Source organism: Eretmochelys imbricata, chromosome 11 (genome assembly GCF_965152235.1).
Source record: "Eretmochelys imbricata isolate rEreImb1 chromosome 11, rEreImb1.hap1, whole genome shotgun sequence".
NCBI lineage: Eukaryota > Metazoa > Chordata > Testudines > Cheloniidae > Eretmochelys > Eretmochelys imbricata.
Genome location: NC_135582.1, coordinates 32,906,530 through 32,931,967, shown reverse-complemented (window position 1 = coordinate 32,931,967; position 25,438 = coordinate 32,906,530). Strand labels below are relative to the sequence as shown.

Here is a 25,438-nt window from a genome sequence, read left to right as displayed (position 1 = left end):
GTTGGCCGAAAACCTCCTACGCTCTTCAGGAATCAAAAGGCTCCTGAAATCTACATAGTACTTTAAAATCTAGGGAGAAAGTTATGTGATGTGGTATATATAAAAATCGCTCTTGTTTTAAAAAATATTGTGTACTTCCCATTAAAGACTAAAAATTGGCATTTTAAATTAATTTGAATCACAACACATGTATTTGTGGGTTCTCATGAAGTGTTGGTAACCACATGGATGATAGTTGAGCGGTGTGTTATATTATAAACTCTTCATTAGACTGCATGTGGAGTCCAGTGAGAGGCAGGTTTCTTCATCCAAACTAGAGATGGGATGCCCGATAAACATGGGTCTCTGTCAAACAAGAAATAATGATACTAGTTTTTGCTGCGTAAAAAGTTTATTAAAACAGGCGACACACCAAAAGAAAGAATTCTTGTTAAAGCTTAATATAAGCAAACATTGGGACAATGTGGCTGGATCTCTTTAGTCCTGGACCATTGGGTAATTCCTAGGTCTTATTTTAACTATCTAATGGCGCTGACCATTCTATTCTGCAGAGGTTTTTTATACCATACTGTGCCCTTCATGATCCCATCTCAACATCCCTACCAGGGCTAGCTGATGCCACATTCCCTGCATGAAAAGAACTAACTATGGCTTCCTGCTTTGCCTCTATTACTTGTTCAAAGCTGTTTCTTGTCCTGGGTTTCCCTCTTGCTGTTTTGTAGAGTTGGCTCCCAAGTGCAGTTGGTCCCACTAGATGGTTTCCTGACTCTTTCCTCCTGCCTGTGTTCAGCTGCTGGCTCAGTTGCGTTTTGGTTAAGCTACTCTGAGGCCTAATCTACATTAAAAAACATTTTCTGGTATAGCTATGCTAGTAAACCTTCCTAATGCAGACACAACTTCTATTGGTGCAAGAGTGTTTTTGTGGCTATAACTTATGATTCCACAAACAAAATCAATTACATTGGCAAAAGCACGTTTTGCTGGTATAACTGTCTTCGCTAGGGCATTTGCCAATATAGAAATGTGTATAATGTTAAAAAAAAACCCCACACCCTACTCGATGTTACTATACTAGCAAAAGTTTCTAGTGTCATCCTGACCTGAGTCTAGCACAAGAAATCAGGCTAGCCTAGGCGGTGCAAGCTCCCTCACAAATGACAATAGCTTAATCTTGAACACTGAGAGGATTAGTTCTCACCTCACAATTGATGCAAGTTCATTGTCCTGATTAGTTTGTCCCATAGGGTGGGTTCAAAAGGTGAATCAGTGGGCTTAAATTTCCAGGTGAAGTGTGCACTCTGAAAAATGCATATTTCATACTACTGTACTTGTGCAGCTCTGTGAAATGCATGCATTGAGGCGGTGGACTCTTCAGTTGGACACACAACTGTGGCTCTTATAAGAACAGTACTAGTCCACAGTTACTTTAAGCCCTAGTACAGATTTTTGTGAATTTCCTGACTTTAGCATGTTTAATTTGTAACCATCACATTTAAATAATTATTTTGCAATGGGTCTCCATCTAAATGTAGAGAGAGTTGACCTGAACTTCCTCCATGCTTTACACAATGTTGTTTTTCTGATTTGTACTTGCCATGTCACTTCAGTGACAAATAGTATAGATCAGTGGTTTTCAAACTTTTTTTTTTTTTTTTGAGGGCTGCAGGGTGTGTGTGTGTGTGGGGCTCTGGGCTGGGGCAGGGGTTGGGGTGCGAGAGGGTGTCAGGGCTCTGGGTTGGGGATGCAGGCTCTGGGCTGGGGATGAGGGGTTTGGGGTGCAGGAGGGGGCTCTGGGTTTGGGGTGCTCAGGGCTGGGGCAGGGGATTGGGGCATGGGCTTACCCCGGGTGGCTCCCAGTCAGCGGTGCAGTGGGGGTGCTAAGACAGGCTTTCTGCCTGTCCTGACACCGCGGACCGTGCTGCGCACCGGAAGCGGCCAGCAGCAGGTCTGGCTCCTAGGGGGAGGACACTCTCGCACCCCCTCCCAGCACCTATTGGCCAGTTCCTGGCCAATGGGAGTGCGGAGCCGGTGCTTGGGGTGGTGCAGCAAGTGCAGCCCCGTGGCCCCCTCGCCTAGAAGCCGGACCTGCTGCTGGCTGCTTTTAGAACAGGTAGGGACTAGCCTGCTATAGCCGGGCAGCACTACCAACAAGACTTTTAACGGCCCGGTCCGTGGTGCTGACCAGAGCAGCTGCGACCCAGTGCTTTACATTCCACGACCCAGTACTTGGTTGCCACCCGCAGTTTGAAACCCATTGGTATAGATGTGCTCCATGCAGGTTATGTAGAGGGAAAAGTATAACTTAAAATTTTATTAATTTACCATTCAAAGGTAAACTATATCAGCTGAGCTCTGTTTCTAAAATTAACTTATTTTCACTCAATATATATCCATTCTTCACACACATAGCTCTGCTTTTTGTGTGTGAATAATGTAAAATATTGCACACTCTTGGACATATTTGTGATTCATTTTACAATGAAGTTGGCAGACTTAAATGTTTCTTTTTGTAGATGAGGAAATGCAGAAGCATGGTAATATTTTACAGCTGTGGGTTGAAATGGAAAAATATTTGCCTGAAGAAATTTCCTTTAACTTGGAAAGTTATTTATTATTCATAACTCTCTGCTTGTTTTTCTAAATCTAAGGCACCACTTTAAAAACATATTTTAGTAGGTGAAAATAGAATATTGTAATTCTAGACTTTTTTTTATGATGGAAGCTGTATCTAAATGGTTATCGTAGTATTTAAATATTTTCCTTTCACAGCAGGAGCTGATCTTTTTAAATTTTTTTTTCTTTAGGGCTATTTAAAACAAACTCAGACAGCAAAGTTGAACCATAAAGGTAAAAAATTTAATCTATTTGTCATCCTAAAAAAGTTAGTCTGTTTAGACTTAACAATAACTAATATACTTCCTTGCCACATCCTGAATTTAGGATTTTGTGTTTGCAATACTTGAAGTCACAGCCATCTGGAACAATGCAAGGGATGCAGGAATGAAATGTTGCAAGGAGAAAAGAATTGGCAGGACCTTGTTCTACTTTGTTACAAAAATGCATTAGCATTTTTTAAATCTAAATGTATATTCTTTTACTGGTGTAGGGGTGTGGGTTTTTAAATTTTGCTTTAAAGTTTAGATTTTCAAAAAGGCATCTAGCTTTAAAAAAACTTATCTTACATTACATAACACACCTAAAAAAACCCAAAACCTGATAGAGTTGTACTGGCAACAGTTAACTAGATTACACATTAGATGATGAACTAATATTTGATTTCACTGGAAAATAATTCTAGTAGTTCTTCAGTAAAACAAGTTTGTTACCGAAAGGTACTGGTTATCTTGCTGTTTGTAATTTGGTAGTGCCAAGAAATCTCTGTCATGGACCAAGACCTCATTGTAGTAGGCACAGTTTATTAAACAAAAAAAAAAAAGAGAGAGAGAGATGGTTCTTGCCACAAACTGCTTACAGGATGCTAGAAAGTAGTAGTAATTAAAACTCAGGGTGGTAACATATTTGGTCAAGTCATTACATAACAATGCTGCAGCTGTTTATTACCTATGTGCCTTTTGATGGCCATGTCATAGAGTAATATTGAAATCTGGTTTGAAGAAAGGCCTGTGGTCACCCCACCTGACATATACAGGGGTCTGTCTTGACTCTTGTATTGGATAATACGGAGATGAAACAGAACTTGAATTAATAGTGTAGAACTTCACCAGAAGAAAAATACATAATACTTACTATAAAAATATTAGTTTTTTTCAGTTGATTGGTTAAGGGTACGTTTACACCAGTAGTTTTCAACCTGCGGCCCGCATGCGGCCCAATTAACACACAGCTGCAGCCCAGCTGTGTGCTAAAAAAACCCAGATCCTGGCTGCGGGGCGGGGTCCAGGTTCCAGCTGCCCAGGCCTGCGGCTCCGCTCTTGGCCCCGCTCTGAGGAGGGGTCTCAGGGCTGGGGGTGCTGGGCTTAGGGGTCTGTGGTTCTCAACCTGTGGCCTACAATTATAAATAGGTTGAGAACCACTGGTCTACACATAAAATGCTGCATCGGCACAGCTGTAGCGTTTCAGTGAAGAGGCTGCTATGCCAATGGGAGAGAGTCTCTCATCAGTGTAGTTAATCCATCTCCATGGGAGGCGGTGGCTATGTCGACAGGAGAAGCCTTCCTGTTGACAGCATTGTCTACATTGTGGGCTAGATCAGAACAACTGCGTTGCTCAGGGGTGTGGATTTCTCTCATCCCTGAAAGAAAAGGAGTCCTTGTGGCACCTTAGAGACTAACCAATTTATTTGAGCATGAGCTTAAATTGGTTAGTCTCTAAGGTGCCACAAGGACTCCTTTTCTTTTTGCGAATACAGACTAACACGGCTGTTACTCTGAAACCTCTCATCCCTGAGTGACTTAGTTATACTGCTATAAGTTTATAGGGTAGACCTTGACTAAGACAAAATACACTCGAGTTGAAACAGATACAGTACAATGATGGAGCCACTTCTATACTGAGTTGTGCTCTTAAAAAAAAAAATTTAAAATTTAAAAGTTGTCTGAAAAGACACTAGATTGCTCTTTATCTGCAAATAACGTTCATACGCTGTTAAGGTTGCATAGTTAACATAATTGTTCTAAAAATCAGGAAATGGAAAATGGTATTGCTTCTATAGAATAGTTAACTTTGGTCATGTTTTATATCTCTAGTATTTGATACTATATGTTTATTACAAGAATACTGGGAACTGAGAATACTACATATCTGAAAATCTGTGGATCTGTCTGTCCATCTCCCACCAATGTTTTAACACATTTTGTCCTTGCCTATCACAACACACTCAGAATCAGGATCATAGCATGACTTTTCTTTTTTGCGTTTCTTAACTTCAACTTCAATAATGCATTTAACATATTTTTAAAAAAGAACATATTAGGCCTGAATTACTAAAGCATGTGTCTAATTCTAGGCACTTGAGTAATCCCAAAGACTTCAGTGAAGACTGCTCATGTGCTTAAAGCTTGAGTATATTGATCTTCTGAGGCCTTAACTTTCCCAGTTCTTTACATAAATGTAAAAAAGCTGAAAACCCTCATTAGGTTTCTTTAAAATGTAAAAGCCACATATACAAATAAAGTGAAACTGACCCCTGAACAGAGTGACCGCATAAGACCTATGCATCATGTAAGTATTGCTTAAAGCCACAATTCAACAGAGCATTTAAGCCTATGCTTAAATGCTACTGAAGTCAATTGGATTTAAACAGTTGGTTAAAGTTAAGCACGTACTTGTGTGTGGGCTGAATTGGGTCCTGTTTCTGCTGAAGTGGAATTTTAAAGCAGTATGTAAGCCTTATGTGATACCACTGCATAGGGGTGAATAAGCTAAGTAGTGTATCCCTAACATAAGTATGTCCAATTTCTTAAGCCATGATTCTGCAAAAACTCTCTCACATGTTTAATTTCATGTACAGGAGAAGTCCCATTGACTCCAAAGGAGCTAATTTTACGGAAGTCTTGGCATGATCAGGGCTTTACATTGGATTAGTCATATTAGTAAAAATGACTTAGGTGAGGATGGGTTATCATGATCAGATCTTAGAGTTTTTTTTAAACAACATTTGTACTTACGAATGCATGTTATTAACAGGTTAAATGTGCACCTTTGAAGGAAAATGCATATGTATAGTGCCATAGACAAGTTGTTCTCAACCAGGGGTACATATACCCGTGGGGGGTACTCAGAGGTCTTCCAGGGTTTACATCAACTCATATAGATATTTCCTACTTTTACAACAGGCTTCATAAATAGCCCTAGCGAAGTCAGTACAAACTAAAATTCCATACAATGACTTGTTTACACTGCTCTGTGTACCATACACAGGGGGTGACCAAACTGTGGCTCACGGGCCACATGCAGTTCTTTTACCGTTAAAGTGCAGCTCGCGGAGCCAGCCCTCCCCATTCTCCACCTACTAGACGTGTGGGGGGAGCTCCGGATCTCTGCCTTGCAGAGGGGTGGTGGGGTAGGTGCTTCTGCCCAGTGGTGGAGCGGGGGGTCTTGGGCTTCAGCCCTGTGGGGAACACCTGCCGGGGCTTGGGGCTTCAACAGGAGTGGGGCTGAAGCCCTGAGCCCTGGCAGGTGCCTCCTGTGTGGGTGAAGCCTGGAACCCTGTCAAGTGTGCCCTGGCTCTCGACCTTCTGAAGACTGTTGTACGTGGCTCCTAGTGTCAGTAAGTTTGGCCACCCCTGCTATACACTTAAGTACACTCTTTTTATTCAAATTCGTTTATTTTATAATTGTATGGCAAAAATGAGAAAGTGAGCAATTTTTCAGTAAGAGTGTGCTGTGTCACTTTTGTATCTTTGATTTTGTAAGCAAGTAGTTTTTAAGTGAGGTGAAATGTGGACTACTCAAGACAAATGAGACTCTTGAAAGGGATGCAGTAATCTGGAAAGGTTGAGAGCCACTGCCATAGACAACCCTGCAGGTATGTACTTGAGATGGCTGGCCTGTGCCATTGCTGCTGCTGCCCGCACTACAGTGTCTATGCTACTGTTTTTAGCGAGATGAGCTGGGAATCACACCCTTCGCTTCCAGTGTAGGCGCAGTCTGATTGTCCATTGGAAAAATGAACTGTGCATGTGAAGCCTCTGACTTAATGACATTTTCTGTTGTGCGTATGCAATAGCCTATTTTCAGTCACTGATAACTTGAATGCTGTTCACACAATTTTGTTTTTCAAATGTGGTTGTGGACCTCAGTGAAAACTACTTATGAACAGATTTCAGCCACTTTTTAATGTTGTGTTGCACGAGAAAAGATTGAAGTGTGTGTAGTTTTTGTTTTGTTTTTTAAATATGGAAAAAGCATGTCTTTCCTTGCCTTCACAGAACTAAAGCAGTGTGAAGGGATTTTGTTCAGACTTTCCACAAAGATTCATCTCTGGCTGCAGTCAAAGCATGAACATTTCAACACAAAAAATAACTTTTCCAGAAAGTTATCAGGTGATGAAAACGGGCAGCCACCATCACTTAGTACTAAGCCAGTTGTGATTGGACTATGTGGACTTACTGCTTTACTCCTGGGGGAATTCTGCGCCACTGTGCATGCACAGAATTTATATCCCCTGTGGATTTCTTTGCTTCCCCGCAGAAAAATTACTTTCTCATTGGGAAGCAAAGGGAAGCCACAAGAGTGGTCATGAGATCCTCCCAAGCTGTATGTTTCGGGTGCCCAGGCAGCCAGCAGAGAGAGAAATCACTGTGGGGCAGTAGGCAGGACTGGGGAAGACCCGGCTGGTGTCTCCTATGTTGTACCAGGCTCAGCTGCTAGTCCTGGCTGGGCTGGGGAGGATGGGACTTCCTCTTCCCTTGCATGGCACCCTCAGATTTTTCTGTCAGCTGCAGGAAGTTGTGCAAACTCCCCCTGCCCCACTTCCTACACCCATCGCTCCTCAGCTGCAGGGGGAGAGATCCCTGTAAGGGGAGCTGCTCCCCCATCCGCCCAAACCCGGTGCATCCAGACCCCCTCATACTCAGACCATCCCACTGAGCTTCACTCCCCCGTACTCAGACCCCCATGATGCACCTGAAGCACCCCAATGAGGCACCTGCACCTCACTGAGCCCCAATCAGTTGCACCTGGATCCCCACCCACTGATCCTCACTCCCCCAGCATCTGGACCCCCACTGACCCCTGCACACCCAGAACCAACTTCACCTGGACCCCCCCTGCGGAGTCCCATTACCATTGCACCCAGAACCCCCCAGCAAGCCCCTGTGCATCCAGATACTCCCCTCCCCCCGATCCCACACTGAGCCGCCTGCACCCAGATTGCCCTCACAGAACCCTCTCAACCCACACCCGGATACCCCACACTAAGCCCCTTCACACTTGGATCCTGCCTTGCTGAGCCAGCCTACCCAGACCTGCTGCACCTGGCACGGAGGGGCAGGGCACTGGGGTGTTTCTGGGGCAGGCTCGGTCCTTGCTCTGTGTCAGGGTTGGGTGCAGCTTCACTGCTGGGTTCATGTCCCGGGGGAGAGCTGTACAGTGATCTCCCACCTCTGTGCAGCTAGTGGCCTGTGCTCCCCAATGCCATGTCGGAACTTCCACATTTATATGACAAATAAAATTTGCAGAATTTTAAAATATTGTGTGCAGAATTTTTAATTTTTGTGTGCAGAATGCCCTCAAGAGTAAGATATGCATACCCAGTATTCATAGTGAGCCTATTAAGGATATGAATTGATCCCCATTAAAAATACATTGGACATATGGAGTAGCCCTATTTTTAAAACTAAATACGCATTAGGTCATCTTGCTTCTACCAGATAACATGTATTTTAAAATCTCCTTAAATATGCATTTTTCTGATGGCTGAAGCCTCCCAAGTAGTAATAAGTGCTGTTTATTCATTTTGTTTTTTAAAACAGAAATTGAATGCCATTTTTTTTTATTTAACACAAAACATCTCTGATGAAATTGAGAAAAAGTCAGTAAATTCAGCAATATCCGATATGCCAGTCGGAATGTCAGGTTCTATGCCTCATATCGTGGCATTTGTCCCTTAAGTTATGATTACATGCTGTTTTTATTCTTCCTATGCATGCTCTATTCTTTTCTTCTTTGCCATCCCAAAACAGTACAAATGTGAGAAATCTTGTTTTTAAGTGTTATCTTCCTGTCTTCTTTATTTTTTATATGAGAATCTTGTAATGTGTATTTTTATATAGAATAGGGAATGCAAGTATTGGATGCTCAAGATTGATCTTTAGAACCTAAATTGTTTCTATTTCCTCCTTTTCCTTCAAAATACAGTAAAGTTAACTTTGGTGGATAAAAAAACCCCCATAAATTACTTAATTGACATGCTGTTAGTAAAAAGTTAATTGCTTATTTAGCTATAAGTAATATATAGGTAAAGTTTCCTGTAGTGAAAATGTCATAGAATAATTTCCAAACCGTAGAGTGTGTGTGTGTATGTATATTTATATATCGGACGCGTGTGCACACACCATAACTAAATCACAAGTTGCCATTGCTACTGCTACTCCTCCAGGATAATATTAAAGAATAAAACTGTTGCACTGATGTGAGGAGCCAGCTTCACTTTATGAAATGAGCAAACACAGTATGCACTTTTCCAGAGGTTTCATTTTAGTTTGAGACTTCAGAACAAAAATCTGTGTTTCTTCAGGAATGCCTTGTAAAACTGGTTGTGTGCATGGCTGCCATATGCGTAGCTGATTGTGATTTCACTAGTAAAAGTAGGTTTTTTTCATTTGAATCGGTCACTCTTAATTCAAACTAAAAACATATATTTTTAAGTCTTCCTTTTTACAGCCATTCATTTTAATACAAGTGATATTTGGCTGGATTCAATGATACAATGGATTTTACTTTATTCACTTTCATCTTTTAAACTGTAAACCAGATTACCGAAATTCAGACTTGTTTGACAGATTTAAACAAACCTTTACCAACTGATGCTTTACTGTAATTTAAATCATATTATTAATAGATGCTTGAGCTAACCAACTTTTGCTAACATTTGGAAAGGAGTCATACACCACTCCTATTGCTGATTAAAACATTCATGAGATATTGAACCCAAAATTCACAGGTTTCAGTGGGGTAGCCGTGTTAGTCTGTATCAGTAAAAACAATGTGGAGTCCTTGTGGCATCTTAGAGACTAACAAATTTATTTTGGCATAAGCTTTTGTGGGCTATAATCCACTTCATCAGATGCATGAGTGGAAAATACAGTAAGCAGGTATAAATATACAGCACATGAAAAGATGGGAGTTGCCTTTCCAAGTGGGAGGTCAGTGCTAACAAGGCCAATTCAGTTAGGGTGGATGTGGTCCATTCCCAACAGTTGACAAGAAGGGGTGAGTATCAACAGAGGGAAAATTATTTTTTGTAGTGACCTAGCCACTCCCAGTCTTTATTCAGGCCTAATTTGATGGTGTGAAGTTTGTAAATTAATTCCAGTTCTGCAGTTTCTTATTGAAGTCTGTGTTTGAAGTTTTTTTTGTTGAAGAATGGCGACTTTTAAGTTTGTTGTTTGAGTGTCCAGGGAGATTGAAGTGCTCTCCTACTGGTTTTTGAATGTTACAGTTCTTGATGTCTGATTTGTGTCCATTTATTCTCTTTGTGTAGAGACTGTCCGGTTTGGCCAATGTACATGGCAGAGGGGCATTGCTGGCACATGATGGCATATATCACATCAGTAGATGTGCGGGTGAACGAGCCCTTGATGGTGTGGCTGATGTGGTTGGGTCCTATGATGGTGTCCCTTGAATAGATATGCGGACAGAGTTGGCAGCAGGGTTCGTTGCAGGGGTTGGTTCCTGGGTTAGTGTTTTTGTTGTGTGGTGTGTAGTTGCTGGTGAATATTTGCTTCAGGTTGGGGGGGCTATCTGTAAGCGAGGACTGGCCTGTCTCCCAAGGTCTGTGAGAGTGAGAGATCGTCCTTCAGGATAGGTTGCAGATCCTTGATGATGCGCTGGAGAGGTTTTAGCTGGGGGCTGTAGGTGATGGCTAGTGGCATTCTGTTACTTTCTTTGTTGGGCCTATCCTGTAATAAAGCATCAGTTGGTAAGGGTTTGTTTAAATCTGTCAAATAAGTCTGAATTTCAGTAATCTGGTTTACAGTTTAAAAGATTAAAGTGAATAAGGTAAAATCCATTGTATCATTGAATCCAGCCAAATATCACTTGTATTAGGCGACTTCTTGGTACCCTTCTGGCTCTGTCAATCTGTTTCTTCACTTCCCCAGGTGGGTATTGTAGTTTTAAGAGCGCCTGATAGAGATCCTGCAGTGTTTTGTCTCTGTCTGAGGGATTGGAGCAAATGCGGTTGTATTTTAGGGCTTGGCTGTAAACAATGGATTGTGTTGTGATGTGGTTTGGATGAAAGCTGGAGGCATGTAGGTAAGTATAGTGGTCAGTAGGTTTCCGTTATAGGGTGGTGTTTATGTGACCATTGCTTATTTGTACTGTATTGTCCAGGAAGTGGAATCTCTTGTGTGGACTGGTCCAGGCTGAGGTTTATGGTGAGGTGGAAATTATTGAAATCCAGGTGGAATTTCTCAAGGGCGTCCTTCCCGTGGGTCCAGATGATGAAGATGTCATCGGTGTAGCGCAAGTAGAGTAGGGGCGCTAGAGGACGAGAGCTGAGGAAGTGTTGTAAGTCACAGTAACTTAGTCATTATTCTGCAAATCCAAAGTTTTGCCTCTCTAATGATTGTAGGAAGTTTGTCCTGTAAATCATGGTGGTTTTTATATGATTTGAAATAAAAGTATTTGTATGATAGCTTGTGGATTAATAACTTTTAAAATAATTATTTTAATTTTTTTACTTTTTAAATGTACTTAACCAAATTAATAACTGTTTTACACAAAATTCGTTTGGAATATGCTTATTTAACAACCAGTAACACAGGTGCGATGAACAATGTTTTCGAGCTACAGAGGCCAAAGATTTCCCCAAATTATGCAGTTGTTATCCTCTCTACTTTACTTCCAGTTTTTCTTCTTAGGTGAGAGTTTTCTCCTCTTAATTTCACAGGCACAATGAGCCAAATTCATCCTAGTGTAATTCCATTCTTGTGGAGTTGCAGAAAGCGTAAATTTAGCGAATAAATAGTAATACTTTCTAAGATAATGAGTTCCCATATTTGTCTTCTCTAAAATCATGTAATAACCATATCCCTTACTCATAAGCAGATATGGCTTTAACTTCCAGTGTAACTTAGTCTAGGCAAGTCCCGTGAAGCCTCAACTACTGTTTAGTCCATTTTGGTTCAAATTAAGAAGATAATAGTATCAACTTGTTCTAAAGCAGCACTTTGTATGTGTCCAATACATTGTATTTAATCAATTTAAGATCCGATTAGTATTTTCCCTAAGCAGTTAGTATCAAGACAACTAATGTGTGCAATTTCCGTTTAAACATGGTGTGCACACTTATGTAAAATGGATATTACTTTAATAGATGTATCTCTATAGGCATGTCCTGGGGATTAATTCACTAGTGTTTCTAAAGTGTCCTGGGGGACCTCATGTGGAAAGTGCTGTAGAAATGTAAAATACTGTGAATGCAAATTTGAAGATACGGTGTTTGAGTAAATATGACATTCATAATAGTGTGTGTGAAATTTACAAAATTCATGAAATTGGCAAATAGTTTTTATTATTTTAATCTCCTCACAAGAAATATTTTTAGAGGAGCTTCAAACTCTGTAGGGATGCCTACCAAGTCCTTGGATTCCACACTGTACCCCTTTCTAGTTACTGGCCTATGGACTCATCCTTTCTTGAATTCCTGCTTCTCTGTTCTCCTTCACAGACTACATCCACAGTCACATTCGGGAAAGCTTCCAGAGGTGTGGTTTCATCTTACAGAAGCTTCTGGTATTACTATCTTTTCTCTGTTGGCTGGTTTCAGAACAGATGTATGTGACCTCCATGATCCTGTTTGCTTCTGAGGTTTTTTTCCTGCCTTTCGGAGTAGGTGTCAGTTGTTAAGTGGAGGTGAATCCCCGCCTGCTTTTCTTCCATCAACAAGTGAACTTATATTAAGGAACTCTGTTTTTAGGAGACCAACAGATTGTAACTTGATTGTAACTTCCTCTTCATTTGTTTACAAAAGAAATGGTATATCGTACCTTAGCAGACCTTTCTGCAGTTACAGCTTTCTTGCATGAAGTCTTCAAGTGTGAATAGACATTTAAGGTGAAACTTTCAGAACTGCTTAATATTGAGCTGAATCTATTCCCATTGAAGTCAATGGTAAAACTCCCTTAGAAAATTCCATTCTTTATCTCAGTCACCAGTTTTGAGAAATGCAGGGGAAAGGATTTTAGCAAGAAACACTACACGCAGATTCTAGGTGCAGGCTAGGTGCAAACTCTATGTTTGAGCCCTGATTCCCTCTCTGTCCCTCAGTGAGTTCTGTATTACCTCCCATCAGTTTTTCAATGTGCTCTCTCTTCTCTCAAGAGTTTTTTTTTTTTTTTTTCCTCTCAAACTCAGAGCAAATTTATTTGTGACAGTTACAGGTTCACCAGTCAGCCCTTTGTCTTAGCAAATACTTGGGTCAAGCATGTGCTTGCTTCCTGAACCTGGGCAGCCACGGGTGGGGGGTGGGAAGTGCATCAAAAAGTGAACGTTATAACCTCCCAAAAAACAGAGTAGAAGTTTCTTTTAATAAATAGCCACTAATAAAATCTGCAGGCTCACTGTTCCTGTTCGCACTCAGCCATAATCAAAGGCATGTGGTAGGGCCTTTGTCATCTTGCTCAGGCAGTAGGTTAAAAATATGTGAGCAGTCTGAGGTAAAATTTCATGGTTATCACTAGTTCTTTCATTTTAGTCCTTTGTTTTTATACTTTTGTTTTTGTAATTTACCCCTTTTTCTCCTCCCATTTTACTAGGCAGACAATATAGCTATATAGTTTATGGCCAAGACTTACATTATCAATGCTTCAGGAATTAGCTCCTAAGGAAAGAGGAGGGGATACAAAAACAATGTCTAACCTGGCATCTGAGAGCATGGTTTCTGCCAAACTCTGTTTGCTGGCTAGAGGAGGTGGAGTCCCTTATTTATTTTCCAACTCCAGTTTCCAGAGATGTTTCATACTCTACCTGGCTGCCATGATATTGCCAATAATTTTGTTTGGTAGTAATATTGTAAGGTCAGTTCTATGAATACCATGTGAAAAATTTGTGTGTGCAGCTCATGTTGTTTTGAATTAGTTGCTAGCATAACCCTTCACCCATTAGCAGAATTAAACAACTTTATAATAGAAATAAATATAAACAGGCATCTGTGTTACAGGGGAGAAGTGAAATCTGTCTGAGGCACATAACACTTTTTGTTCAGACCTAGTTTGTTTTTGGGGTGGTTTATCTCAGATTGTTTTAATGAAGGTTTTGACTCTTAGTGTATCATACTGACACTGATTTGCACTTGCATGCAGATGCACAATTTTCACCTGGGATATTGGCCAACTAAATACAACTTACAAAGAGTTTGAAATTACATATTGTATAGAGCTGGATTTTCTAGCTTCCTTATGCACTGGAACAGGTGAAAATTAAACTCCAGTACAACCAAAGGGGATCATCCACAGGCTAAAATTATTTTGATCAAATATGCTTCCAAATTGGATGTTTGAAATCATCCACAAGCATTTTACCAGTGGTAAACCTGTTTTATCTAAAAGTCCGTGCTATACAGTGTCCTACAGATGACTGTTTTGACTACTGTAGAGAACTTCAGAAAATTGTTCAGAAATCTGTAATCCTGCTACTTTGTGTTAGTTCCCACAGGCAACCCTGTTGTAATGCACTTTATCACAAGAAGAGAAGACAGAATAAACCTTTTGAATTAAGAAAATTTGCAGGTGTGGAAAGACTTCCTTTACCTCAGTTTATCTTCTGTTTGTGGGAGAATTCCAGCACAGAGAGTCTTAGTAACTTGCAAACAAATCTTTTTGAGTGCTTCCTACACCATAAGGGAAACTAGGCCTTCAACATGTAACAAGCTAATCCTGTTGCCTGGTCTGAGAGCAAACCTGTTCCCTGACATGTTGTTCCCTGACATGATGCAGCTAAAGGCAAGCAAAGCATGCATTTTCTTCAGAAGTGACTCCATTGACGCCAATGATGCAAAACTGGTGCAAGTGAGAAGAGAGTTAGTGGATTTTTTTGTTTTAATTTTTTAAAAAATCTTTCGGCCTGTATGCTCTTCAGGATACTGGTTCTGAATTTGGCAAACTTCAGGTGTACACAAGACTTCACTGAACACAGTGGCCAAACCTTCCATAACAAAACATGCAACCAAGTGAAACTGAAATGGAGATGGAAGTATTTTATGAATCATATCTATGTCCCTCTTATGTCTCTTAACCATTAGATGTTTCTCATGATTCCAGTCAATCAATCATAAGTGTAAATGGCACTGTGTCCTAAGTGCAGTAGAAACAGTAGTTGTCTTGTGCCACAAAAAGGATATTTTCCTCTTATTGGGGAAACAGTTAGTGTACCTCTACTCGTCTATCATAGACTTCTACCATGTACCTTTAATTGTCATGTTTATTAATGCTTTGATCCATTGAAAACCTTCTGTTGTACCAGTAGTGTAATGTGATATGAATTTAAGCCTAAAAAAGAAAAAAAGGCCCTTTTAAGCCAGTTTATATATATATATATATATATATATATATATATATATTTTATACTCCTGATGGCATTTTGCACCAAAAAATAAAAAATACTGAGCACGATATTTTAAAAGTCTGCAAATTTTATTTGTCAAATAAATATGGAAGGTCCCGCATGGGATTGGGGAGCACAGGCCACTGGCTGTACAGAGGTGGAAGATCACTGTGCAGCTCTCCCCTGGGACATGAACTCAGCAGTGAATCTGCACCCAACCCTGACAAAGTGCAAGGACCGGGCCTGCCTCAGAAACACGCCAGGGCCCTGCCCCTCCGTGCCAGCTGCTGCAGGTCTGGGCAGGCAGGCTCAGCAAGACAGGACCCAAGCGTGGAGGGGTTTGGTGTGGTTTGAGAGGGTTCTGTGTGGGGCAATCTGGGTGTGGGCAGCTCAGTGTGGGATCTGGGTGCTGGGGAGATCTGGCTGCACAGGGGCTTGTTGGGGGGTTCTGGGTGCAACGGTAATGGGACTCTGCATGGGGGTCCAAGTGAAGGTGGTTGGGGCTCAGTGGGGGTCTGGGTGTGGGGGGAATAGAGCTCGGTAAGGGGGTCTGGATGTGTGTGCAGGAGGTTAGTGAGGGTCCAGATGCAGGGGGAACCAGGTGCAGCTACTTGGGGCTTGGTGGGGTGGGGATCCAGGTGCAGGTGGCTTGTCAGGGTGGTCCAGGTGCAGGGGAGTGGAGCTTATCGGGGGGTTCTGAGTGTGTGCGGGGGTGAGGCTCAGTGAGGTATGAGGGGGTCTGGGTGCATGGAGGTTGGAGGATGTGGGAGAAGCTCGCTGTACAGGGATCCCTCCCCCTGTAGCTCAGGAACGATGGGAGTAGGAAGCGTGTGTGTGTGTGTGTGTGTGTGTGGTTTGCACAGCTTCCTGCAGATGGGGGAGAAATCTGGGGTGGGTTTGATCTGGCCCCGGATGCCATGCAGGGGAAGAGGAAGTCCCATCCTTCCCAGCCGAACCAGGACTAGCAGCTGATCCTGGAGCAGGGAAGGAGCCACCAGCCAGGTCTTCCCCAGTCCTGCCCCCTACCACACGCTGATTTACCTCTCTGCCAGCTGTCCTGGGCACCCGAAACATACTGTTGAGGAGAGTCGCATGACCGCTCTTGTGGCTTCCCTTTGCTTCTCCCTCAGAAAGTCATTTTTCTGTGGGGAAACAAAGAAATCTGTGGGGGCCATAAATTCTGCACATGTGCAGTGGCCAAGAATTCTCCCAGGAGTTTTTTTTTTTTTCCATTAAAACATGTTACCCAGAGAATTTTATTTGTAGTAGCTACCTCTTCTGATTACAGTTTATCAAGTTCTAATACCTCATATCCAATTTCTCTATTTCAGGGGTGGGCAAACTACGGCCTGTAAGCTGTTTTAAGCTGGTCTGCGAGGCACACCATGTGGCTCAGCCCCGCTCCGGCGTTCCAGTTGGGGCACTGGGTCGGGGCCGTACCATGCAGCTCCCGGAAGCCACGGCATGGCCCCGCTCCGGCTCCTACGTGCTCCAATGGGAGCTGCAGGGGAGGTGCCTGTGGATGGGGCAGCGTGCAGGGCTGCCTGGCCGTGCCTCCTGGTAGGAGCTGGAGAAGGGACATGCCGTGGCTTCCGGGAGCTGCATGGTGCGGCCCCGACCCAGTGCCCCGGCTAGAATGCTTAATAATTTTATGAAACACTACTGTTTAAACAGTGCTAAACCAGAACTAAGGTGGCCTATTTGAATTACAAGAGTTGTTTAAAAATTCAAGAGGTATATTTTGTTTACCTCTTCATCTTCACATCCCAACACATCTTACTATTACCTTTATATATATTGCATACTTTAGTTTGTTATATAAGGCTTTTGTTAAAATGCTACTCCCAATATGAGGCTGTATCATTCCGATTTAAAAGGGAATTCCCTCTGTATAATGCATCCCCTACAATCTTCAAAATACTTAAATCCCAAGGATAGCTTTATAAAGAGTGACTGTTGTGACTATGATACATGGTTTAGGGTTTGGTGTTGCCATCTGATGGTTGTACTGTGGGATCACTATGTGACAAAGGAGAGTTGGTGGTATCAAGTCAGTTCGTAGTACAAAATGTGTGTACAGTGGGCAGCTGAGTTGGCTGTCTTAGCAGAAAGATCAGGAATTTAATGGGTATGGGTCCTTTAATGACCTGGATGTCAAGAAGTGGCCGTCTCAAGTTACAGTTAGGTCTCTGGTGGATCTGTGTGAGGAGTTTGCACAGCTGTGGCCTGTGCTGTGGGTAGATGGAGAGCAAAGTCGTCACTCTAGTACTTTTTTCAAGTGCTACAATTCACTTTTGCTTCTTAAAAAAAAAAAAAAAAAAAAAAAAAAGTGTACTGGAAGAAAGAGATGGATGGACTGGAATGAGTTATATTTTGGTGAAGGAACCTAAATGTGTTTCTAAGGCAGAAATACCCTTCAATTTCTATAATCTCCAGGTGTGTTTCTGCTGTCTTTCACTTTGACTGACTGACTGGCTAACTTTTGAGAAACCAGAGATGTAATTTCACAAGAACATTTAAATGGTTTGTTTACCAACAGAGTGTAAACAAACTTGTTTTTGTACTTTGTCGGTGATGTGGATATAGGTAGAAATATGGTCAGACATAAAGCGGATTTAAACGTAATTACATTTGTATTAACACTTATTACATTTATTAACCAATTCACTTACAATATCACTATGGTTAAGTAGGTGCCCTCCCTCACAATTTGTAGGTGTGGTTAGTTGAGATACAGGGGATACCTCCAATTTTTTTTGAGAGGTGCCGATAGATTTACAATTTTTAGTGGACTAGGGACTGAAGTAATTTGTCTTTGGTACAGACCCGAGAGCAGTGCCTCTGTGGAGATAGATAACTGTTCATTAGTAAGGCTATTAATCTATTATTTTTCCCCAAAAGAAAAGGAAGTTGTTGTTCAGGGATGTTCTGGCAACATGGAGTAGAATAATTTATTTATTTATTTTTGTTTACTTGATCCATTTTGACTCCTAATTTAATTAGATCTCAGTAATCCTCTGTGTTTTGAGAATAGAATGATAAGCAACTTTATAAACTACAACGAATATCTGGAGCACCTGAGTTTAGGGTTGCAGTGTTGATAAAGAGATTTCAAAAATAAAGGTAATGGCTTTCTGATCTATGTTTTGTAAAGACAGGAAAAGGTTGGGCTTTTTCGGTCTCAATATCCATGATCAGAATGGGCAGCTTTGTACCACTCTCTGAGTTGTTTTTTTCATTCTTTTTAATTTATTTGTTCCATTTTCTCCCTTTCTGACCCTTTTTTGTCTGTTTAGTTTTCTTAAGTTCTTTTTTTTAAATACTCTATCTCCTTGAATTAAAAAATTATCTTAAAAAAGAAGCATAAATCAGAACTGCCTTCTCTTTCTGTCTGTTTCTTATTACCTGGCCTTTTCTTCTTGTTCTCCCCTATACCCCCTACCTCTGCATGCCTGTATTTCCCCTTTATCCTGCTTGGCCTTCTCAGAGCAAGACTACACTACCTTGCTACAGTGGCACAGCTGCACCAATACAGCTGTGCTGCAGCAGCACGTCTAGTGAAGATGCGCTACGCAGATGGGAAAGCGCTCTCCCGTCGGCATCATTACTCCACCTACGCGAGAGACGGAAGCTATGTTGGTGGGAGAGTGTCTTGATGTAACTTGTGTCACTCAGAGGGGTGTCGTTCTCATGGCCCATAACAACATAAGTTACATCAACTTAAATGGTAGCGTAGATCAGTCATCAATGTTACTTCTCTCTGCCAAAGTGACCGAATGAGCTGATAAGACCGCTTTATGTCAGAATTGCACACTGATCATAGGGTCTTCATGCTGGCCTGGAAAATACGCATTTTTTACAGATAAGACACTATATAATAAAAAATAAAGGAAGTTTGTGGAGCAGCCTGATGGCTTTGTGGTTAGTGTCTTTGTTTCATTGTGCTTCCCTTGTTTGTCTGTCTGTCTTCCTGTTGACTCTTTTTGTTATCCTTAGATTGTAAGCATCTTTTATGTTTGTACAGTGCCTAGCACAATGGGACGCTGGTCCATGATAGGGGTTTCTAGGTGCTGATAGGCTGCCAATGGAGGTCCTTTCAGCTTGTGCAATGAAAAGTGAAATCTCAAAAGAGGAAGGTGACCCATTGATATCACTGATGGGAAAGCCCTACACTGCAGACTAAACCTCTGTCATAGCTACTCCTACTTTCCAAGGAGGACAGGATTGGAATCCTGTCAGAGACCATCAATATTGCTCCTTAACTGAGCAATATGTTCATTATTAGGTAAAAGAGAGGACTCCTTGCCTGTAGGGTAGTGTGTATTACTTTTGACTACACTGGGTAGCAGAGACTGGGACCAGAAATAAAATTCAGGCCTCCCAAATAGCAATGGGAAACATCTGTCTACAGGGAGCTGACCAGCCTTCATTTCTATTTGTATTTTTTTTTCTTTCTTAGTTTTTGCATGCCAGGTCAAATGGTTTGGCTTCTTCTGATGCTTGAATTGGCTTTTCCTTTGGCTTTGTTTCCTGCCTGACTGACAAGCGATGATGTTTCCTGAAGGATGGACATTTTTTGTCTTTATCCTCATTACACAAAGGCCCTACAAATAATTTAAATCTTAATAGAAACCTCCATGAAGATGTTGTCTATCTTCCTTAGTGCTACAAAAGGCCAAAATTAAAGTTAATGCAAAAAGTTTGTTCATCCAGCCCAGGACAACGAAAGAGATTATTTGAAGTGGACACAAAGATACTGATGTAATTTTGGAAAGTGAATTAACTCGGCTAGAAAGGTTATTTTAACATAAAACAGTGAAAGGAAGAAGAAGAAAAAAAAAGAAGGTGCCCTTGAAGTGAAAATCAATACAAACAGGATAAAAAGAAAAATTCTCATCCACTTCTTACAGCATGCGCATCACCATGGTGTGAGTGATTATACAAAGGTCTAACTTTCATTAGCCAAACAAGAGTATGATTGGAACAAAGTTGTGTTCTCCACACCTCTTGTAATGTAAGCTTGAACAGGAGTGAGGAATCTAGGATTAATTAATGAGGATTAATCTTGACCTGCTAACGCATGTGAAAACTACAAACTGCCTTGTCTTCATTAGGGAGGCAGGGTGATATCCTTTATTGGATCAATTTCTGTTGGTGAGGGACAAGCTTTTGAGCTTACACAAAGCTCTTCTTCAGGTCTGGGAAATGTACTCAAGCTATGTCTACACTACATATTCGGTATAACTTGCTTCGTTCAGGGGTGTGAATAATGTACAACCCTGAGCAACGTAAGTTATACCAACGTAAGCACGGTTGTAGACAGCGCTATGTTGTTGAGAGAGCTCCTGTTGACATAGCTACTGCCTCTCACAAAAGCAGGAGTTATTAAGCCAACAGCAGAGGTCTCTCCCATTGGCTTAGGGCATCTTCACCAGAAGTGCTACAGCTGTGCAGCTGTAAATGATGTAGCATAGACATAGTTTCAGAGTGTCACAGCTAAATACAAGGTGGAACAGATTGTTTAGCATATGTAGTTAACACGTATTTCACAGGACCATTCAAGGTGAAGTGGCATGTTAGGCTTTTACCTTTTGTTAGTTACCATGTGTTCACTAACCTGGTAAGCTAGTGAAGACACAAAGCCTAACTGAAAATTTTAGTTTAACTGACTTGTTCAGTGTCATGTAAGAAGTCTGTTGCAGAGCCAGGAATAGAACAGAGCTTTTCTGGGTAGCATTCACCTGCCTTCACCAAAAGAACAGCCTTTCTCTACTTGTAATTCCCTGCCTCATTCTTTATGCACCTTCCAACTTCTAGATTAGATGAGGCAGAAATCGTACACGTGTGTGTGATCTCCTGGTAATCATAGATCCCCTTTATCCTCTATCTTAAAAAAATATATAAGTAATTGAAAATAATTGGACCACTAAATAGTCTCTTAAACAGTAACCCGTGGAACTCTTTGCTTAGCTTTTTGATCCCAGATTAGATTTTACAATAAGGATGAAGTGGCTTATTAAGGGTGGCCATAGTGGGTCAGACCAATGGTCCATCTAGCCCAGTATTCTGTTGTCTGTCAGTGGCTGGTGCAAGATGTTTCAGAGGGAATGAATAGAACAGGGCAGTTATTGAGTGATCCAGCCCGTTGCACAGTCCCAGCTTCTGGCAACCACCAGTTTAGGGACACCTAAAGTAAAAGCTTTATCCTATACTAAATATGGTGGTAGACGGAGGCTAGGTAGGTCATCTGTACTGCACAACTATTGGTACTGATAGTATTCTTCCTTTCATTTTGTATAGCAATTGCAATAGTAGTTAATCAACATGTCTGTCTTTCACTGCTTTGGAGATGGCTGTGACAGCATGCTTCTTATCTACCAACTGTACACAAGTGACACGTATGGAAGGCTGCACAGAGAGGATGACATTTCTTTTACTCTGTACAGACTGTGCTTGCCAGTCCCGACATGCTGAGTCAGATAGAAATTCTGTCATGTCCCTGGAATGTTGAAGTCAGTGAAAACTGAATTCAGTGATGCAAAAAAGCTTTCAGCATTTTCAGACAAACTTTCCCAAAAGATCATTTTTCACAAGTCTTGAATCCTAATCAAAATATCTAATCATGATGTAGACCTTCTTGTCATTGCTGACATCATTACTTTCATCCATCATAACAGCGAAAGGTCCTGATCTTGCAAGGTTCATGGCTTGACTGTGTCAGATGTGCTGACAGAGCTTTGATGATGCACACAGCTTTTTGTCCTTCCACAGGGAAATATTTTTTTGGTAGCTGAATCTGAGAATGTCTTCTTGTCAAGCTTTGTGACGTGGTCAGCAAAGTGAATAGTAGCAACACTTCAACATTTGTAACTTTTTCACTGAATGATTGTTGAGTATTTTAAAAAGCATTTCTGTTTCTCTGGAAAGGTAATGACGCTACACCACTGACATGTTTTGCAGCAACACGAGATGTTGCTTCAGGTTGTTGATTCCAGGACTGCCAGTGTAGATATTTTTGTAGTATCGAACACCACACATTAGAGACGTGTTTTAACTGAAAATGTTTCACCTCATTCTGGAAGAAATTTTGAGCTATACAGACAACAACTTTTAGGACTTGGGGTCAAATTTTTCCCGTGTATTATGAGGTTTTCCCTTTACTTATTATTTGTATTGCAGTAGTGCACAAGAGCTAATGAAGTTAGTGGCCCCATTATGCTGGACACTGTAGAAGCACACAGCAAGACACACGGTCCTTGCCTCACGTAGTTCACAATCTGTTTTTCAAAGATTGTTTAAAATAGGGCTGTCAATCGCAGTTTAACTCACGCGATTAACTCAAAAAAATTAATCACGATCAATCGCACTGTTAAACAGTAGAATACCAATTGAAATGTATTAAATATTTTTGGATGCTTTTCTACATTTTCAAATATATTGATTTCTGTTACAACACAATGCAAAGTATACAGTGCTCACTTTATATTCTTATTTTTATTACAAATATTTGCACTGTAAAAATGATAAACAAAAGAAATAGTATTTTTCAGTTCACCTCCTACAAGTACTGTAGTGAAATCTCTTTATCATGAAAGTGTAACTTACAAATGTAGATTTTTCTTTTTTTGTTACATAAGTGCACTCAAAACCAAAACAATGTAAAAGTTTAGAGCCTACAAGTCCACTCAGTCTGTCTTCTTGTTCAGCCAAACGTTAAGACAAACAACCTTATTTACATTTACGGACGATACTGCTGCCTGCTTCTTATTTACAATGTCACCTGAAAGTAGAACAGGCGTTTGCTTGGCATTTTTGTAACTGGCATTGCAAGGTATTTACATGCCAGATATGGCTAAACATTCGTATGTACCTTCTTGCTTTGGCCACCATTCCAGAGGACATTCTTCCATGCTGTTGATGCTTGTTAAAAAAATAATGCATTAATTAAACATGTGGCTGAACGCCTTGGGGAAGAATTATGTCTCCAGCTCCGTTTTGCCCACTTTCTGCCATATATTTCATGTTATAGCAGTCTCGGATGATGACCCCGCACATATTTGTTTTAAGAACACTTTCACAGCAGATCTGACAAAACGCAAAGAAGATACCAATACCAAATTTCTAAACATAGCTACAGCAGGTTTAAGAATCTGAAGTGCCGTCCAAAATCTGAGTGGGACGAGGTGTGGAGCATGCTTTCAGAAGTCTTAAAAGAGCAACACTCAGATGCAGAAACTACAGTACCCGAACCACCAAAAAAGAAAATCAACCTTCTGCTGGTGGCATCTGACTCAGAGAATGAAAATGTACATGCATCGGTCCGCTCTGCTTTGGGTGGTTATCGAGCAGAACCCATCATCAGCATAGAAGCATGTCTTCTATAATCATGGTTAATGCATAAAGGGACATATGAATCTTTAGCGCATCTGACACGTAAATACCTTGCAATGCCAGTGCCATGCGAATGCCTGTTCTCACTTTCAGGTGATATTGTAAACAAGAAACAGGCAGCATTATCTCCTTCAAATTGTAACCAAACTTGTTTGAGCGATTGGCTGAACAAGAAGTAGGACTGAGTGGACTTTCAGGCTCTAAAGTTTTACATTGTTTTATTTTTGAATGCAGTTATTTTTTTGTACATAATTCTACATTTTGTAAGTTCAACTTTCATGATAAAGAGATTGCACTACAGTACTTGTATTAGGTGAGTTGAAAATACTATTTCTTTTGTTTTTTACAGTGCAAATATTTGTAATCAAAAATAAAGTGAGCACTGTACACTTTGTATTCTGTGTTGTAATTGAAACTAGTATATTTGAAAATGCAGAAAACATCCAAAAATATTTAAATAAATGGTATTCTATTGTTTAACAGTGCGATTAATCGAGATTCATTTTTTTAATCGCTTGACAGCCCTAATTATAAATCTTATATGTTAAAAAAGTACCAGAATGTGATTGTTTAAAGGACTGAAGTATTAAAACATGCTTATACTACTGGAGGTTTAGCTAGTAGAATGACATCTTAATTTTGTGTCATGAGTAACTTGCAAGTATTAGAAAGCTAGTGAAGATATGCCCTAACTCCCGCTTTTGGCTGCTGATTATCTGATGTGTAGAGCAGCCAGCCACAAAACTGGCCCAATCTGTCATGTCTTTCCTTGATTTGCCTTTGCTTACTTTTGCTATACTTTTTTTGTTTTTCTTCTTGGTTTCTGTCCTCCGTTTCCTTGTCTCTTGCTGTTTTTCTCTCCTTTTGCTATTCTGTCTCTTGCTCCCCCCCCCCTCCTTTTCGTTTGGTGGGCTCTTCAATATTAACAGTCTGAAAATAGCTGATTTATAGGACCCCCTATAAAGCAGGTGTCTGGGGGTGGAGTGGGATATAGGTGTTTAAGGTGACCAGACTTTCCTATAAAATCGGGACTGTCCTGATTTTTAGTCCTTTGTCCTGCGTCCCGACCAATGCACAGTCAGGATGCCATTTGTCCCGATATTGTGGCTTTGGCCGCTCCAGCGTGTTTTTTGTTTTTTTGCTTCGGCAACTCCGCTCCGCCCCCTCCCCCCCCCCCCCTTTTTTTTCTTTTTTCTTCCCCCATGTGTCCCAATATTTTGTCCGTTTCATCTGGTCACCCTATAGGTGTTTTGCTCAAATAGTATCTGTCCTGGAGAACCTATAAGCATTTATAGCCCAATAAGCATTTCAAGCCCAGATTTATCCAAATTAAAATACAATAATTTTTACGTCAGTGGCTCCATAGTTGATGCCAAAAAAAAAAAAAAAGCTTTCTTCCTGGTGCTTTGTCACTAGGCCTGCTGATGAACATCAGTCACTTTTCTAGGTATGTAATTAAAAAAGTTACGCTTTTTCATTTTATTTTTATAACACTTACTCCACATTAAATAACGTAGTGCAGCTTCGCCCTTCAGTACTTTTTCTTAAAATCGGCATTGCCTGCATTTTAAAAAATCCAGATTACAGTAGTTACATTAACCAGAATAATCCCTCTAACTCTCTCTCCTGAATGAGCTCCTTACATCTTTCCTTTTCAAGTCCTGTACAAGTGATAAAAACAGAATAATGAAATCTAGGTTTTCTTACTAAACTGGAAAGTAATACAAACCAATCTATGCTAATTTCAATTAACATATAAAGATATTTTTAAATTGTGTGTGTAATTATCTAATTTATCCTCTCTTCCCCCCCTTCCCCC

The 25,438-nt window shown here is 40.9% G+C and overlaps 1 protein-coding gene across 2 annotated transcripts in view; it reads left to right on the top strand.

Moving 5' to 3' along the window:
- Positions 1-2,802: 2,802 nt before the first annotated feature.
- The window catches only part of BAZ2B (bromodomain adjacent to zinc finger domain 2B), a 255,923-nt gene continuing 233,287 nt past the window's right edge, over positions 2,803-25,438 (top strand). For both annotated transcript variants that reach the window (XM_077829691.1, XM_077829690.1), the window contains exon 1: positions 2,803-2,847. The gene's annotated coding sequence lies outside the window, so the exon portion shown is untranslated. The remainder of the gene's footprint in view (positions 2,848-25,438) is intronic.